Source organism: Arachis hypogaea, chromosome 15 (genome assembly GCF_003086295.3).
Source record: "Arachis hypogaea cultivar Tifrunner chromosome 15, arahy.Tifrunner.gnm2.J5K5, whole genome shotgun sequence".
Classification (NCBI taxonomy): domain Eukaryota; kingdom Viridiplantae; phylum Streptophyta; class Magnoliopsida; order Fabales; family Fabaceae; genus Arachis; species Arachis hypogaea.
This window is the reverse complement of record NC_092050.1, coordinates 64,770,270-64,789,729: the sequence shown is the minus strand read 5'-3', so window position 1 is coordinate 64,789,729 and position 19,460 is coordinate 64,770,270. Positions and strand designations below refer to the sequence as shown.

General features: G+C 37.9%; 1 pseudogene; it reads left to right on the top strand.

The window, feature by feature from the left end:
• Positions 1-1,706: 1,706 nt before the first annotated feature.
• Positions 1,707-19,460, top strand: part of LOC112747048 (uncharacterized) — a 54,575-nt pseudogene continuing 36,821 nt past the window's right edge.

Sequence of the window (19,460 nt, the reverse complement as noted above, 5' to 3'; positions counted from 1 at the left end):
TTATCTTATTATTGATAATCTATTGATCAATTGATTCTGTATACATGTTGGAGATGATAGTAAAGATAAGACAGCTAACACATCTCAATTGAATTCATCTGCATCAGCTAGTAAGGTGCCACAACATCCAACCAACCTAGCTCTTCAAAGAAGTACAGTTTTTAGGTCCCCAACTCCCTAAGCATTACCCCAATCTATTCTACCAACTATGGCACTATGTATTCCTCTAGCAAATGCAAAACCATTTGCTCCACATAGTGTGTCATCCGAAACAATAGCAGTTGCTAGTGCTGGAATTACATCAAGAATTTTCAACTTCATCTTTACATGTGGGTTTAAACCTCCTAAGAAGATTGGATAAATTGTGATATTTTGTTTTAGTTTATTAGTAGTATGTTGGTAGTATGTTATTAGTATTTGAGACTGAATTCAAGACCTTCTAATGATATATTTTGGTGTAGCAGCATCTTACTATCTTTAGAAAAAGTATAACATGGTATTAGATATAAGAACATATTTTGATGTAATATTTTAATATGGTATTTTAGTGTGGCAGCAACTTGCCTTCTTTAGAGAATGTATATAACTACAAGATTATGTTTATGTTAAATGTTCATTTAGTTGTTCTTCACGTTTCATTAGGTTTTCCTCCGCCTTATAATTTTGATTCTGATAGTATCTCCCGTGTTCACCACTAGATGCTTGATAAATAGAAGATACATATTCATCAAGTAATGGATAGAAATTGCAATGAGGTGATGCAGTCTTCAATAACAATAACTACACATCAATAACATTGAAATAAATATCGTTTAACAATAATCACACATCAGTAACATTAAGATAGAAATCATTTAACAAATAATGAACCACATGGTTAACAGTACCTTAAAATTTGGACATCCAAAAAATAGCTTGTCTGGATTTTTCTCTATTCTTGACATGTATAGAATAGCATAAACTCCACATTTACATGTAGGAACAACAAATCTTCTTCTGGTGTGATTACTCACAAGCATATCCTTCTTTGCCACTTTAGCTATGCTCGTCACCTCCATCTCCTTCAACTCCACTCTTGTTCATTTTTTAAGGTTTCGCAGCTTGCAGAACAACAAATAGAAGTTTTCATACGAGTATTCAATCTATTGTGACATTGTTTTCAATTGAAGAGTTAGGGTTAATTAGATCTTTGTCGAATTTCATCTGTGCGTCGTATCAGTTTCCATCCAATTCGAAATTAATAGTTCAAGAGATAATGGATATCTCATCCCATTAATAATCTATGTAAGCATTTTTTTTCGTTAGCCTTTAACATTAAACTTGATGAAAGAATGACATTATCCTAAAATTTATGAGAATAGAAACCGATTTAAGATTTTTAAATTCTCAGAAATGGTGTTGTCCTGGAGGTAAAGGTCAAGATCAGGATCAAGATCGGATGATTGTTTACTGTATTTGGATTTTAGACACAAACTTCGTCCAAAGTATGGTTGCGTCCATACTCCCCCCAAAAAATGCTTAGTGTGTTAGCAGTCGAATTCAACTTAAAACCTTAATCAAAGTTGTCATCAACTTTCATAATGTTGTCAAAGCTTGCTACCTCTTCTCTAGCTTTGTTCTCGCCGTGTTTCCAATTCAATGCCAAAAACCTCAACCTCTCTTGCACAAAACCCTTATTCTTCAAACACCTTCGAAGAAGAGCAACCATGTCTATTCCCTTCGATTTTGGTTTTCTAAGTGAAGGAACTCTTCCATCAGTTTGTTTCTCCAATCCTCGAGCCGAATCTGAAACCAAGTTACAGGACAAGGTGCCAGTTTTTCTATTTTTTTGTTGCTCTATTAAAGGGAGAAGATGAGAGAATAAGGCCATTTTAGTGCTTACTTTTGTATTATTCTCTTAATTTAGGAATCTGGATCAGACAAATGGCCAATTCTCCAGCGATGGCAGGTGCCTTGGCAATGGCAAACACTTGCGTTAACTTCTCTGTCCTGTGGATTAGGGTTTGTTTTGAATACCTACCGTGATTTCATATTAAATGTGTCAAATAATGTAAAATCATGTAGAATCATATTACTGTTACCGTTGATTTGTGTGTTTATTCAGTTATTTGCTTGGTTTTTGAAGGTTCTAGTGTTAATTCTTTTCCAACTAGTTTCGTTTTCACAGGTTTGGTTGAGGCAGCAGCAGTAATAAATCTAAGCATTCAGTATGATGAGCTATGTTTAGATGAGAAATCAAAGATAAGTTTCACGGAGCAGGGGTATGCAACATCTTTTTTAGACTATTACCCTTATGCTTTCACAAATTCTTTTGGCAAATTGTGAAGTAGCTTCTACTTTTTCGCTTTTGGTTAGTGATTGTTAAGGATATTGAAGTGATGCAGGCATTTCATGTTTTTATAGCGAGACCACAAGATAATGCTTATAGTAGTCAGTAATGTAACTTATGCAAAAATTTTATTTTTAACTTTAGGTCTTTGCCTTTTTGACTATTTTCCTAATTTGGAAAGCACTTAATCATGTAAATCTATCTAAATAACATAATTGTCTTTCCAATGTTAAAGTAAAGTCTGTTCTGATTAGGTTATATTTTTGTATTCATTTGGCAGCCTTATAACTGCTGTTGCACATGGAATTATTTATCGTATGGCTAACAGTTAACAGCCACTGTCAGAAGACTTCTTCAAATATGATAATTGATCATTCCAAAAGTTTTCAGAATTTCATAGAATACAAGCAAATAGTTTCAAATGTTTATATATATGCCAACAATTTATTCCACTACAGAATGTGTTGTAGCTTTCTTGCATAATTATTGTTGCAGTGTGTTGTCTCAAACCTCATTCTAGTCAGATTTTGATCTATAGAATCATAGTATCTTATGTTGTTGCTTATCTCATCTTCATTTAAAGGTGAAACAATATTTCAGATTGGGGAGTACCTTTCGATCTTCAAAAGGGATGGCTTTTGTGGGCAAGAATCGGACTAGCTGGTGCCCTAACTGCCATGGCGATGACTGGAGCTGTCATGTCCTTCTTTAGTGGTGAAACTCTGGAAATGGTGGTAAATAATCTTGGCTTTCAATGGGAGATGGCCAGTTTCAGCCACTGAAGTAGCATAATTGTTTAAGTACTCTGTACTGACTCCACTTCAATAATTTGTAATATGTTTCCATCTTAGCATGAAGCTTTACAGCTGACTATAGCCAAATTGGGTTTATTGAATGCCGAATATTAGATGCTCAAAATCTTAGGGGCAAGTTATTTCCTGTTCAAGATTACCTAATTTGTTCATAGGAGTTAATTAAGCTTGTGTGATTTTGATCTTTGGATTGTAAGAACCGCGATTAATCGAATAGGTTAAATAAGTGATTAATTATCCAAATTTGATTCCAAAAAGTTAGAGTGATAACTTGAGGTTTTAAACATCATTTTTGGACTCAGTGGGCCTTTCCGAGTCAGAAAATGTGTTTTCTACAAAAAACCGTGAAAAACTCTGAACTGGCAGTTGAACCGGTTGAACCGATTCAAGTCTGTCCGGTGCTGCTCGAGAGAAAGTTGAAACAATCAAAAACCTTATAAAAACACTAGAAATGGAAAAACGGACGTTAATTTTAAAGGTTTGGCCCGAAGTTGGGCCAAACAGACTAAAAACGCTAACGGGTTGGACCAAAACCAAGTTGGGCCCAAGCCCAACATATATAAGGGTTCATTAATGAACCCAATCACTCATAACATACTCAAACACACCCACACATTACTGAAGAGAAGAAGAAGAAGAGAAACCCCAAGAGCACTATTCATCCTCTTCTTCTCTATCTAATATCTTCAGCTACGCTGCTCCGATTTGTGTGCCGTCAGCGGCTACGCATTTCTTGTGACGAGCTCTACAAAATCCAGCCAAGAAACTGGTAAGAAAAACTTGAATCTCTCTCAGTTCTTCTTCTCAAAATTTCGGGTATCTAGGGCTTGGGATTAAGTGAGTTTTTGTGATTCTTAGTGTTTAGGTTCACTCTAATCCTTGCTTAGCTTTGGGTTTTGACATCCAAATCTGTTTGGAAAGCTAAGAGCCTTTGAATTCTTGTGAACTTTTGATTTATGTTAAGCCCTAGGTTGATTTTGTGGTGATTTATATTTATATAGCTTGATTATTGTGAGTTTGGAGCTTGTTGGTGCTTGATGGAGTTACATTGGTGGTTGGATTTTAGTTGAAAGCTCATTTGGTTCATATTGGGAATCGGCCAAGGTATGGTTTCAGTTTCTTCTATGTAGTATATAATATTCATGGACACTTAGGCTAGTAATCCATACGATAGGATTGGATTTGAATGCTTGATGAATTGTTGGATGTTATTGTATGATGATGTTTGATGAAATGATTATTTTTGAGTTGATATTGATGATTGATAGTGATGTGATGAGGATGTATGATTTGTGGAGTAGAGGAGTGAATTGTGTTGATAAATGTGATATTGATGTTGATTGATTGGTAATAAAGTTGGAAAAATGCTAATGAGGTTTGATTATATGTAATATATTAATGTTGCAATTGAGAATGAGGTAAAGTGAAGAAATATGTGGCAAGCTTGGTGTAATATATCATAGAGTGTTGATTTTGATGAGAATTGGAGTTTGGAATGGTTTGGTTTGGTCTTGGTTGTGTTTTATAAAGGAATTGTGGAAATTGTGATTTTGGGTAAAAGTTAGTTTTTGGAGAACTTTGTTTGATCATAACTTTTGCCTTGGTTTTCAAAATTAGGTGAATTTAGCTAAGAATTAAAGATCTTTGAAAACCCTTTAAATCGATATAAAGTTTGTGAAATTTAGAATTTTGTAGTGGAAGTTATGATCATTCAAAGTTGGTGTTAAAAATCTGAAATTCTGCAAAGTTGCAGAATTTTATGATTTTTTATATGTGCGCACGCATAGCCTTGTGCGGACGCACAACCTGCGAAAATTTTGATCTGTGCGGACGCACACACCTGTGCACATGCACAGGTAGGAAAATGCGTTCTGTTTGCAGCGCTAGCACAGCTTGTGCGCGCACATATCTAAGGAAGAATTTCAACCTGTGTGGACGCACACGTTGGGAAGGCCAGTCTGTTGGGGGAGCTGGCATAGGTTGTGCGAGTGAATAGAATTTTTTAAGTTTTGACACCTGTGCGTACGCACACCCCTGTGCGTACGCACACCTTTTAAAACTCTCAGGAGCGTGCGCGCGCACATCCCTGTGCGGTCGCACACGCCCTGTTTCTCAAATTTTGCTTTGTTTTCTACTATTCTACCTCTCCAACAAGGTTGTAAGCTTCTATAACACCTTTTTAAGACTTTTGGGCATATATTTGGATACATGAAAATAGGAAAGGATTTTAAGGGTCTTAGACGATATTATTTGGAAAAATTTAGAAAACGGAGGCCTAGGTTTCTGGCGTACTGAAGGTGGTTTAAAATTATGTGGTGAATGGTTGATGAATGAGATAAGGATTAAGGAACTTTGAGTTCGGAACTGAAATGTGAAAGAACAGTGGTCGAAATGAGTCGATGGCTCTGAATGAAGTGATGGATCCATCTTGTATTAAAAATATTTTTGAAAACCACTGCACTACTTTTCATTGAGATTATGAGACGTTATGCATCCGGTAGGGGCCGAGGTTAGATCCCGCCTGTCGAGGTAGTGGCGGCGGCATAAGGGCGGTGGTTCATCCCGCTTGTGCTTAGATGTGAGACTGGTGGCAATAGATCCCGCTCGCATCCCTTCAGATCATCAAAGCGTACAGGCACAAAACCTTGGATAGTGATCCGAGCACTATATCTCGGGGGTTCCCACACCATGATTCTGAAGGGCAACATCTCCATAGAGATGTGTCGGGTTGGCAGTTGAACCAACAATGTGATATCATAGCCAATAGGACAGGCATTCATCATGTGCATTTTCCATCTGTTTGTATGCTTTGCTGACTTGAGATTTTTTGCCAATTTGTATAACATGCCTAATTGCTACTTGAATTAATTGCTTATTATGCTCCTACTTGTGTTTTACTTGCATTGTATATAATTGTGCTTTCCACTGGGATTGAGGAGGTTCGGAAGGCGGAGGCGAGGGGATTGCATGGAGGGTAGGCTAGTGAAGGCTATGGGACAGCGGTGTGGGTTTAGATAAGAAACTTTCCTAAGATGTAGTACCCGGTTTATTTATGTTAAGGTTTTATATAATTATGCTTAATTGTTTTAGTATGCCTTAAGTTTGAATCTTGTGATGGATATGGAGCTTAGGATTGCCTTTAGCGTCCTGTGATCTTATATCCGACATCACTGGGCACTGTTACCATACTAAGAACCTCCGGTTCTCATACCATATTTCTATTGTGTTTTTCAGATGCAGGTCGCAACCCACCTCGGTGAGTTATTTTGGACGGTGACAGAAGCGGAGGATCTTGGATTCCTTTGGAGTCTTTTTGGTTTATTTTGTTTATATGTCTCTCACTTTCGTATTTTGGTTTTGCCTAGAGGCTTGTATTTGAGAGAACCAAACTGTATAAGCTATTTTTACTGTCAGGTTTCTGTATGGTCTGTATATGGCTAGCCCGCTTAAACTCCGCGAGTCGTGGCTAGATTTCTTATGATATTAAACTATTATACTATTATCTTTGTTTATATCACACCTGTTTCTTGTGTTTTAAGTTAAACGCTTCGTTAGTGCATTTTGCGCTTTTAAATTCTAACTTTGAGCAATATCTTTCATCGGGCTTCTAGATTATATTATTCCTTATATATATATATATATATATATATATATATATATATATATATATAGGAGCTTAGAATTGTCGTAAGCTCTGATTAACCTTTGCTTTACGACGCGAGGTAAAGCTTAGGCTAATTAGGGTGTTACATGGATCATCTCTGATTTAGCTTCTTTTCAAATTCACTCTCTTGTTACGTTGCTTCTATCAATTGGATCTTTGAATATCACTTTCAGGTTCTTTGCAATAGTTATTCCGTATGCTTTTATGTTCCCCATAAAGATCCCTATTTATGCTTTGGAAATTTTTATTTAGCTGGTTTAGATGAAAGAGGATGATTACGTTAAGTAGTTGACAGCAAGCCTAAAGTCTTGCTTAATCTTCACGAACAGGAAATGGTTGCTCTAATGGATGACTTTGATCCCTGTATACCTTGGTGTTGTACATGCTTGCTAAGCACTTTCAAGAATCAATTGACGATGCATAATTTTTGTAGATATAGTACCTATCCCACTGAATGTAGGTTCTATAAGGGGCATATAAATTCTAAATTGGAGGTGAAAATTACAGATTCTGTACAATATACTTTACGTAGTAGAGATGATAATTTTGCATTGGATGGATGGACATATTGAACAAGAACAATATAGGGTTAATAATGAATGTATTAAACAAAAGGCTTGGATGTTGATGACATGTCATCTTATGTTAGCTTTTCAAGCATTTTTTCACTTGTTTCATTAGGTTTTATGCACTTTCTTATATTGTAAGTAAGTAATTTAGAGTGGATTTGCATGGTTTTGTTGAATCAATCAACCATCCTTTATTTGACACAAAATCATGAGGTTTAAGCTAGAATTGGTTAGTTTTTGAATGATTTATAAACCTTGTGAATTTGGTGATGCTTTGATTGGTTGTTTTAATTACTTGTAGGAGAAGAAAAGAAAGAAAAAAGGAAAGCGTGGCCTAAGGAAACAAAAGCGTGGTGCATCAACTAAGGCAAGGCCATGGCGCTCTCTTATTGAGCGCAGCGCTCTCTATTTGAGTGCTAGTCCAAAGCCAAGGAAGCAAGGCCAAGGCGCTACGTTGGGTGATTTAACCGAGCGCTACAAGGAACCAAAGAGAACAAGGAAAAATCAATAGCGCTCAGTTAACTTTGTTAACTTTATCGGGCGCCTCATGAGAAAAAAAGCAAGGCAATGTCAAGGAAAGGTGGAGCAAAGGTTCGAACCTTGTGCTAGGAACGAAGGAGTGCTACAAGGCTTGCAAGGAAATTGGCCAAAATGGCTTCACAAAGAATCGAACTAGGCACATGATGAACCAAGAGAAGCGCTACACCAAGCAAGGGAGCAAAGGCATTGGGCACTCAGTTACTTTACTTCACTGAGCGCCATTACTTCATAAAGGAAATTGGCCAAAAGGTGCACCAAAGTGGCTTCACTGGGAATCGAAGGGGGAGCTTCCACTCAAAGCAAAGGGCGCTGCGTTGTGTTAGTTCACTGAGCGCTATACTTGCAAGGAAATTGGGCACAAAATGCATTCACCATTGTTCGAATTGGGAACCTCACATACAAAGCAAAGGCGCTGCGTTAGTTTAGTTAACTTAGCGCTATGAAGGCACGAGCCCAAGAAACAAACTATGTAGTGCTACGTTTGCTCATTCAACTGAGCGCTTCCCTGAGGGGCCTTGGTCCAAAATTAATTAAATTCAATTCTTCACCAAATTTGAAAAGCCCACTCCAAAGTCTGAAGATCAAAAATTAGAAAGTGTATAAATAGGAGTTATTTTGATTTGTGGAGGACTTTGGACTCTCACTTTTGAACCTTCTTTTATTTTTAGTTTTATTTTTTAGCTCACTTTTACATTTTAGCTTTGAATTGGGAAAATTGGGATTGAGATTTGAGTTCTCTTCCTCCTTTTCTTACTTCTGCATTTTTTGCTTTCTGTTTTGCAATTTTGGATTGAGATTGAAGAAATTCTGTTTCAAATCTTGATCTGAAATCCATTTTTGTTCTTCTTCTACATAATTAAGAGAATTGAGGATTAAATCTGAGTTTCCTTTACTGCTTTCATTTACAATTCTTCTGCAATTTGTTTTCTGTTTGATCAAGGAAGGAATTGAGATCTAGATCTACTTTCTAGTCTCATTGATTCCCTGAGATCTTGAATTTCTTTCCTAGCTTTTACAATTGAGCTGAATTTACTTTCTGTTTTGTTCTTCAAGCAATTTTGCTATTCTGTTTAGATCTTCTATAATTTATTTCATCTCCTCCTTCTCTGATTGATTGCATTTTACATTTACCTGTTGAATTCTAAATCCCAGCTCCCACATAACTTTACTATTTAAGCAATTTACATTTATTGCACTCTAAGCATCAGTCATTTACATTACTTGCTCTTTAAGATTCAGCTCTTTTACTTTCTTGCAATTTAAGTTTCATGCAATTTAATCTTCTGCACTTTATTTCTCTGTCAATTTCCCCTCTTCCTTCTATTTTCATGCAATTTAGCTTCTGTTTATCACAATTCACTCAACTCATCAACTGTTTGCTTAACTAAATCAACCATCTAACTAAAATTGCTCAATCCTTCAATCCCTGTGGGATCGACCTCACTCATGTGAGTAATTACTACTTGATGCGACCCGGTACACTTGCCGGTGAATTTTGTGTTGGATCGTTTTCCACACATCAAGTTTTTGGCGCCGTTGCCGGGGATTGATCTAGATTGACAATCATTAAGTAAGATGGTGGTCTAGATTAAGCACTTTTTCTTTGTTTTTGTTTATTTTCTTTATTTTTAACTAACACACTAACTCTACTAACTCTCACTGCACTCAAGCTACAGAGTGCTCTTGTGTTTCTTGTTGTTCTGGTTGTATGACAGAAGCTAGGAGAGAGGTCTCCACCTCTGGTGATCGTGACAAAAGGACTCTTCGAAGACTGAGAAGGGAAACCAGAGGAAAAGGAGTCATTGGTGGAGAAAATTTTGAAGAAGAATACCAGGAAATGGAGGAGAATCCAACAAATCCACCAGTGGGAGTGGCCAACAACAATGGTCAACCACAAAGGAGAGTCTTAGCTTCATATACATTTGCTAATCCAAGGCATTGTGGGAGTAGCATTCTTACCCCAAATGTCAATGCAAACAACTTTGAATTGAAGCCCCAGCTCATCACATTGGTACAAAACAACTGCTCCTATGGAGGAAGTCCAATAGAAGATCCAAACCAGCATTTATCTACCTTCTTGAGGATCTGTGATACAGTGAAATCCAATGGTGTGCATCCAGAAACATATAAATTACTATTGTTCCCATTTTCATTGAGGGACAAGGCTGCTCAATAGCTTGAAACCTTCCCCTAAGGAAGCATCACTAGCTGGGAGGATCTAGTGAATAAATTCTTAGCCAAGTTCTACCCCCCTCAAAGGATCATTAGGCTCAAGACTGAGGTGCAAACATTCACACAGATGGATGCAGAATCTCTCTATGAGGCTTGGGAGAGATACAAGGCTCTAATTAGAAAATGTTCCCCTGAAATGTTCAATGAATGGGACATCCTTCAGAACTTCTATGAAGGATTGACTCTGAAAGCTCAAGAAGTACTAGACCATTCAGCAGGAGGTTCTTTACAACTGATGAAGACAGCAGAGGAAGCCCAAAACCTCATTGATATGGTGGCAAATAATCAATACTTCTTTTCTCATCAAAGGCAACACCAACCAGCCCAAAGGAAAGGAGTCTTGGAGTTGGAAGGTGTGGACACCATCCTAGCTCAAAACAAGGTAATGCAACAGTAAATCCAGCAACAATCTGAGTAGATGGCTAAGAGAATTGATAGCCTCCAAGTTACAGCAGTGAATACAAGCCAACCATCACCCACATGGGGGCAAAATAAAGAAAACCAAGAAGATCAGCAGTAGGAACAAATTCAATATGTGCACAACCAAGGCTCAGGCCAAAATAAAGTTTATGGTGACACCTACAATTCATCCTAGAAGAACCATCCAAATCTCAGATGGGGAGATAACCACAATCAAAACCAGCAACCATGGCAAAGAAATTCAAACCAAAAAAACTCAAGAAACACAAGCAATAACAACCAGCAAAACACTAACCCCAATCCATACAGAAAACCCCAAAACAACTACCCAAATTCCAGCTACTATCCACCCAATAACCCAACCACTAACTAAAACACCTATCATTTACCTTCAACATCTCACAACCAGCCACAAACATCACAAGACACTTAAAGGATCTCCAATTTGGAGATATTGATGAAAAAGATGATGAAGCACCAAGAGATAACAAGCAAGAATCAGGAAGCTTTAATAAGAAACTTAGAGAGGCAGATTGGACAACTGTCCAAACAAGCGGTGATCAAAAGGCCAACAAGCTCACTCCCAAGTGATACCATTCCAAATCCTAAAGAGGATTACAAAGCCATCCAACTGAGGAGTGGAAGAACCTTGGTGAAAGACAAAGAAGATAACAAAAAGCCTATGGACAATGACAGAGCTAGCAGCAAGCATGATAAAGCCAACAATAAGGAAGAAGATGTACTAAGCAAGCAAGCTCAAGAGAAGCTTAATGAAAAGGATGACCAGCCAAAAAATCTAAGTAAAGGGAAGCAAGTAATGGAAGAACCATCTCAAGGACAGAAGCAAGTGGAGAAGGCTCTCACACCTCCCTTGCCATACCCTCAAAGGTTCAACAAGGAGACCAAGGATCAACACTTCCCCAAATTCCTTGAAGTCTTCAAGAAGTTGGAAATCAACATCCCCCTGGCCGAAGCATTAGAGCAGATGCCTCTATATGCTAAATTTCTGAAAGAACTTATCAATAAGAAGAGAAGCTGGCATGAGAAAGAAACCATTATGCTTACACAAGAGTGTAGTGCTGTAATTTAAAGAGGTCTCCCACCAAAACTCAAAGATCCTAGGGGCTTCTTTGGTGCACGAAATTGTGATGTCCAGGCTCGAACAATCCCTGGTAATGCCTCCAAAGCTTGGTGCTTTGATCTTAATTCATAATTGTCACAACTTCGATACAACTAACCAGCAAGTGCACTGGGTCGTCCAAGTAATACCTTACGTGAGTAAGGGTCGAATCCCACGGAGATTGTTGGTATGAAGCAAGCTATGGTCACCTTGTAAATCTCAGTTAAGTTGACTCATATGGGCTACAATATATTATGTAAATAAAACATAAAGAATAGGGATAGAGATACTTATGTAACTCATTGGTAGGAATTTCAGATAAGCGAATGGAGATGCTTTTCGTTCCTCTGAACCTCTGCTTTCCTGCTATCTTCATCCAATCAGTCTTACTCCTTTCCATGGCTGGCTTTATGTGATACATCACCACTGTCAATGGCTACTTTCGGTCATCTCTCGGGAAAATGATCCAATGCCCTGTCACGGCACGGCTAATCGTCTGGAGGCATCACCCTTGTCAATGGCTTCATCTTATCCTCTTAGTGAATAATCTGCTCACGCACCCTGTCACGGCACGGCTATTCATCTGTCGGTTCTCGATCATGCCGGAATAGGATTTACTATCCTTTTGCGTCTGTCACTAACGCCCTGCAATCGCGAGTTCGGAGCTCGTCACAGTCATTCAATCATTGAATCCTACTCGGAATACCACAGACAAGGTTTAGACCTTCCGGATTCTCTTGAATGCCGCCATCATTCTAGCTTACGCCACGAAGATTCTGGTTAGGAGATCTAAGAGATACTCATTCTAGCTTAATTCATGTAGAACAGAAGTGTTTGTCAGGCACGCGTTCATAGGGGGGAAGGATGATGAGCGTCACACATAATCATCACCTTCATCACGTTCTTGGGTGCGAATGGATATCTTAGAAGCGAAATAAGAAGAATTGAATAGAAAACAGTAGTACCTTGCATTAATCTTTGAGGAACAGCAGAGCTCCACACCTTAATCTATGGAGTGCAGAAACTCTACCGTTGAAAATACATAAGTGAAGGTCTAGGCCTGGCCGAGATGGCCAGCCCCCTAAACGAGATCACAGGATCAAAATACAATCCAGGATGCCTAATACAATAGTAAGAGGTCATATTTATAATAAACTAGTTACTAGGGTTTACATGAGTAAGTAATTGATGCATAAATCCACTTCCGGGGCCCACTTGGTGTGTGCTTGGGCTTGGGCTTGAGTGTTACACGTGCAGAGGCCATTTGTGGAGTTGAACGCCAAGTTCTGTGCCAGTTTGGGCGTTCAACTCTGGTTTTGGATCCTTTTCTGGCGCTGGACGCCAGATTTGGGCAGAAGGCTGGCGTTGAACGCCAGTTTACGTCATCAATTCTTGGCCAAAGTATGGACTATTATATATTGCTGGAAAGCCCTGGATGTCTACTTTCCAACGCAATTAGAATCGCGCCATTTCGAGTTCTACAGCTCCAGAAAATCCACTTTGAGTGAAGGGAGGTCAGAATCCAACAGCATCAGCAGTCCTTTTTCAACCTCTGAATCTGATTTCTGCTCAAGTCCCTCAATTTCAGCCAGAAAATACCTGAAATCACAGAAAAACACACAAACTCATAGTAAAGTCCAGAAATGTGAATTTAACATAAAAACTAATGAAAACATCCCTAAAAGTAACTAGATCCTACTAAAAACATACTAAAAACAATGCCAAAAAGCGTATAAATTATCCGCTCATCACAACACCAAACTTAAATTGTTGCTTGTCCCCAAGCAACTGAAAATCAAATAGGATAAAAAGAAGATAATATACTATAAATTCCAAACTATCAATGAAACAGAGCTTCAATCATATGAGCGGGACTTATAGCTTTTTGCCTCTTGAATAGTTTTGGCATCTCACTTTATCCATTGAGGTTCAGAATGATTGGCATCTATAGGAACTCAGAGTTTAGATAGTGTTATTGATTCTCCTAGTTCAGTATGATGATTCTTGAACACAGCTTCTTTATGAGTCTTGGCCGTGGCCCTAAGCACTTTGTTTTCCAGTATTACCACCGGATACATAAATGCCACAGACACATAATTGGGTGAACCTTTTCAGATTGTGACTCAGCTTTGCTAAAGTCCCCAATTAGAGGTGTCCATGGTTCTTAAGCACACTCTTCTTTTGCTTTGGACCTTGACTTTAACCGCTCAGTCTCAAGTTCTCACTTGACACCTACACGCCACAAGCACATGGTTAGGGACAGCTTGGTTTAGCCGCTTAGACCAGGATTTTATTCCTTTAGGCCCTCCTATCCACTGATGCTCAAAGCCTTGGGATCCTTTTTATTTGCCCTTGCCTTTTGGTTTTAAGGGTTATTGGCTTTTTCTGCTTGCTTTTTCTTTTTCTTTCTATTTTTTTTTTCGCCTATTTTTTTCTTTTTTTTTTTTTTTTTCTGCAAGCTTTGTTCTTTGCTGCTTTTTCTTGCTTCAAGAATCATTTTTATGATTTTTCAGATTATCGAATAACATGTCTCCTAGTCATCATTCTTTCAAGAGCCAACATATTTAACATTCTTAAACAACAACTTCAAAAACATATGCACTGTTCAAGCATACATTCAGAAAACAAGAAGCATTATCACCACATCAATATAATTAAACTAAGTTCAAGGATAAATTCAAAACTTATGTACTTCTTGTTCTTTTGAATTAAAACAGTTTTTATTTTAAGAGAGGTGATGGATTCATAGGACATTCATAACTTTAAGACAGAGTTACTAACTACTAATGATCATGTAATGAAGACACAAACATAGATAAGCACATAACATAGAAAATGAAAAACAGAGAAAGTAAGAACAAGGAATGAGTCCACCTTAGTGATGTCCTTGAGCTCTTCTATGTCTCTTCCTTGCCTTGGCTGCTCCTCCTTCATTGCTTTTAGATCTTCTCTGATTTCATGAAGGATGATGGAGTACTCTTGATGTTCCACCCTTAGTTGCTTCCAATAATTGTGTGGAAGAAAATGTATCCCCTGAGGTATCTCAGGGATCTCTTGATTTGCAATCAAATGTTCTACCACTGAGCTATAGACCCTTGATGGAAGCTTTTGTCTTCCCTTTCCTCTTTCTAGAGGTTTCTCTGGCCTTAGGTGCCATCAATGGTTATGAAAAAAACAAAAAAGCTATGCTTTTACCACACCAAACTTAGAATGTTGCTCGCCCTCGAGCAAAGGAAGAAGGAATAGATGAAGAAGAAGATGTGGAAATAAAAACTAGGATTATGAGGAGGTAAAGTGGGGATCCTGTGGGGTCCACAGATCCTGAGATGATCCTGTGGTGTCCACAGATCCTGAGGTGTCAAGGCATTTACATCCCTGCACCAATTTAGGCATGCAAAATGCCCTTGCACACAACTCTGGGCGTTCAGCGCCAGGTTGGTGCCCCTTTTGGGCGTTCAACGCCCCTTTGCTGCCATTTCTGGCGTTGAATGCCAGAACCATGCTTGTTCTGGGCGTTCAGCGCCAGGATACTCCCATTCTGGGCGTTCAGCGCCAGAACTATGCTCTGTTCTGGCGTTTGAACGCCAGACAGATGCTCCTCCAGGGTGTGATTTTTCTTCTGCTGTTTTTGATTCTGTTTTCAATTTTTATATTTATTTTGTGACTCCACATGATCATGAACCTAAGAAAACATGAAAAACAATAAAAATAAGAATTAGATAAACATTGGGTTGCCTCCCAACAAGCACTTCTTTAATGTCAATAGCTTGACAGTGGGCTCTCATGGAGCCTCACAGATGTGCAGAGCTTTGTTGAGACTTTCCAACACCAAACTTAGAGTTTGACTGTGGGGGCTCTGGTTGACTCTGCTTGGAGAGAAGCTTTTCCTGCTTCCTCTCTATGGGTGCAGAGGGAGATCCTTGAGTTTTCAATACAAGGGAGTTCTCATTCCATTGAAGGACTATTTCACCTCTGTCAACATCAATCACAGCTCTAGCTGTGGCCAGGAAAGGTCTTCCTAGGATGATGGATTCATCCTCTTCCTTTCCAGTATCCAGGACTATGAAATCAGTAGGTATGTAAAGGCCCTCAACCCTTACTAATACATCTTCTACTTGTTCATAAGCCTGTCTTCTTGAGCTGTCTGCCATCTCCAGTGAGATTTTAGCAGCTTGCACCCCATAGATTCCCAGTTTCTCTATTACAGAGAGGGGCATGAGGTTTATCCCTGAACCAAGGTCACACAGAGCCTTAAAGATCATAGTGCCTATGGTACAAGGGATTATGAACTTTCCAGGATCCTGTCTCTTCTGAGGCAATGTCAGTTGATCCAGATCACTTAGTTCATTGATGAACAAGGGAGGTTCAACTTCCCAAGCATCAATGCCAAATAATTTGGCATTCAGCTTCATGATTGCACCAAGAAACTTGGCAGTTTGCTCTTCAGTGACATCCTCATTCTCTTCAGAAGAGGAATACTCATCAGAGCTCATGAAGGGCATAAGGAGGTTCAATGGGATCTCTATAGTCTCTAGATGAGCCTCAGAGTCCTTTGATTCCCCAGAGGGAAGCTCCTTATTGATCACTGGATGTCCCAGGAGGTCTTCCTCCTTGGGATTCACGTCTTCTCCTTTCCTCACAGGTTCGGCCATGGCACTTATGTCAATGGCCTTGCACTCTCCTTTTGGGTTCTCTTCTGTATTGCTTGGGAGAGTACTAGGAGGGATTTCAGTGATCCTTTTACTCAGCTGGCCCACTTGTGCTTCCAAATTTCTAATGGAAGACCTTGTTTCATTCATGAAACTTACAGTGGCCTTAGATAGATCAGAGACTAGATTTGCTAAATTAGAAGCGTTTTGTCCAGAGTTCTCTGTCTGTTGCTGAGTTGATGATGGAAAAGGTTTGCTATTGCTAAACCTGTTTCTTCCACCATTGTTAAAGCCTTGTTGAGGCTTCTGATCCTTCCATGAGAAATTTGGATGATTTCTCCATGTTGAGTTATAGGTGTTTTCATAAGGTTTACCTAAGTAATTTACCTCTGCTATTGCAGGGTTCTCAGGATCATAGGCTTCTTCTTTAGAAGATGCCTCTTGAGTACTGTTGGATGCAGCTTTCATTCCATGCAGACTCTGAGAGATCATATTGACTTGCTGAGTCAATATTTTATTCTGAGCCAATATGGCATTCAGAGTATCAACCTCAAGAACTCCCTTCTTCATAGGCGTCCCATTACTCACAGGATTCCTTTCAGAAGTGTACATGAACTGGTTATTAGCAACCATGTCAATGAGTTCTTGAGCTTCTGCAGGCGTTTTCTTTGGGTGAATGGATCCACCTGCAGAAGTGTCCAGTGACATCTTTGATAGCTCAGATAAACCATCATAGAATATATCCAGGATGGTCCATTCTGAAAGCATGTCAGAAGGAAACTTTTTGGTCAACTGTTTGTATCTTTCCCAAGCTTCATAGAGAGATTCACCTTCTTTCTGTCTGAAAGTTTGAACATCAGCTCTAAGCTTGCTCAGCTTTTGAGGAGGAAAGTACTTGGCTAAGAAAGCCGTGACCAGCTTATCCCAAGAGTTCAGGCTGTCTTTAGGTTGAGAATCCAACCATAATCTAGCTCTGTCTCTTACAGCAAAAGGGAAAAGCATGAGCCTGTAGACTTCAAGATTTACGCCATTAGTCTTAACAGTATCACATATCTGCAAGAATTCAGTTAAGAACTGAAAAGGATCTTCAGATGGAAGTCCATGAAACTTGCAGTTCTGCTGCATCAGAGAAACTAACTGAGGTTTCAGCTCAAAGTTGTTTGCTCCAATGGCAGGAATGGAGATGCTTCTTCCATGTAAATTGGAATTAGGTGCAGTAAAGTCACCAAGCATCCTCCTTTCATTATTATTATTTTCGCCTACCATCTCCTCTGCCTGTTCGAAAATTTCTGAAAGGTTATCTCTGGATTGTTGTATTTTAGCTTCTCTTAATTTTCTCTTCAGAGTCCTTTCAGGTTCTGGATCTGCTTCCACAAGAATGTTCTTATCCTTGCTCCTGCTCATATGACAAGGAAGAATGGCCAGAAAAATGATAATAATAATAATAGAGATCCTCTATACCACAGTATAGGGATCCCTTTGTGAGTGGAAGAAAAGAGGGGGAGATAAAGAATGTGATGTAAAGGAAGAAACACAACTTGTGAGAATTGGAAGAGATGTGAGATGAGATGTTAGGATATGAATGAATAAATAGAATAGGATGAGAGAGAAGGAGGGAATAATTTTCGAAAATTATTTTGAAAAAGAGTTAGTGATTTTTGAAAATTGGTTTTTGAAAATGTGTTAGTAATTTTCGAAAATTAAGATTTAAAAATTAAAATAATTAATAAATTAAAAAGAAATTTTGAAAAAGGGGAGAGATATTTTTGAAAAATGAGAGAGAGAGAGTTAGTTAGGTGGTTTTGAAAAAGTTAAGAAACAAACAAAAAGTTAGTTAGTTAGTTGAAACAAATTTTGAAAAGATAAGAAGTTAGGAAGTTAGAAAAGATATTTTTGAAAAAGATAAGATAAGAAGATATTTTTGAAAAGATATGATAGAAATTAGTTTTGAAAAAGATTTGATTTTTAAAATCACAATTAATGACTTGATTCATAAGAAATCACAAGATATGATTCTAGAACTTAAAGTTTGAATCTTTCTTAACAAGCAAGTAACAAACTTCAAATTTTTGAATCAAAACATTAATTGATTATGTTATTTTCGAAAATTTGGTATAAAAATAAGAAAAAGATTTTTGAAAAATATTTTTGAAATTTTCGAAAATAACTAATAATTTTGAAAAAGATTTTATTTTTGAAAAAGATAAGATTTTCAAATTGAAAATTTGATTTGACTCATTGGCAACAACTTGATTTTTAAAAATTTTTGAAAAAGTCAATTCAAATTTTCGAATTTGATGAGAGAAACATGGAAAGATATTTTTTTGATTTTTGAATTTTTATGATGAGAGAGAAAAACACAAAAAAAAATGCAATGCATGAAATTTTTAGATCAAAACATGTGATGCATGCAAGAATGCTATGAATGTCAGGATGAACACCAAGAACACTTTGAATGTCATGATGAACATCAAGAACATATTTTTGAAAAATTTTTAATGCAAAGAAAACATGCAAGACACCAAACTTAGAATTCTTTAATGCTTAGATACTAAGAATTCAAGAATGCATATGATAAACATGAAAAGAAACAAAACAAAAAATCATCAAGATCAAACAAGAAGACTTACCAAGAACAACTTGAAGATCATGAAGAACACTATGAATGCATGATATTTTCGAAAAAATGCAAGATGCATATGCAAGTGACACCAAACTTATGATATGACTCAAGACTAAAATAAGAAACACAAAATATTTTTTATTTTTATGATTTTCTAATTTTTTTGGATTTTTATTTATATTTTTCGAAAATTTAAAAGAAAAATAAGGATTCCAAAATTTTTAATATGAATTCCAGGAATCTTGCCATGTTAGTCTAAAGCTTCAGTCCAGGAATTAGACATGGCTCACTAGCCAGCCAAGCTTTCAATGAAAGCTCCAGTCCAAAACACTAGACATGGCCAATGGCCAGCCAAGCTTCAGCAGGTGATCAGAAACAGTAGCAGGTGGATTAACTCCAACTAACTTGCTTTTGATAACAAATTGCTGCCTCAGTCCAAATGAATTTAGACATGGCTTTACAGCCAGCCAGGCTGCAACATATAATTACATGGGCTGGAGTG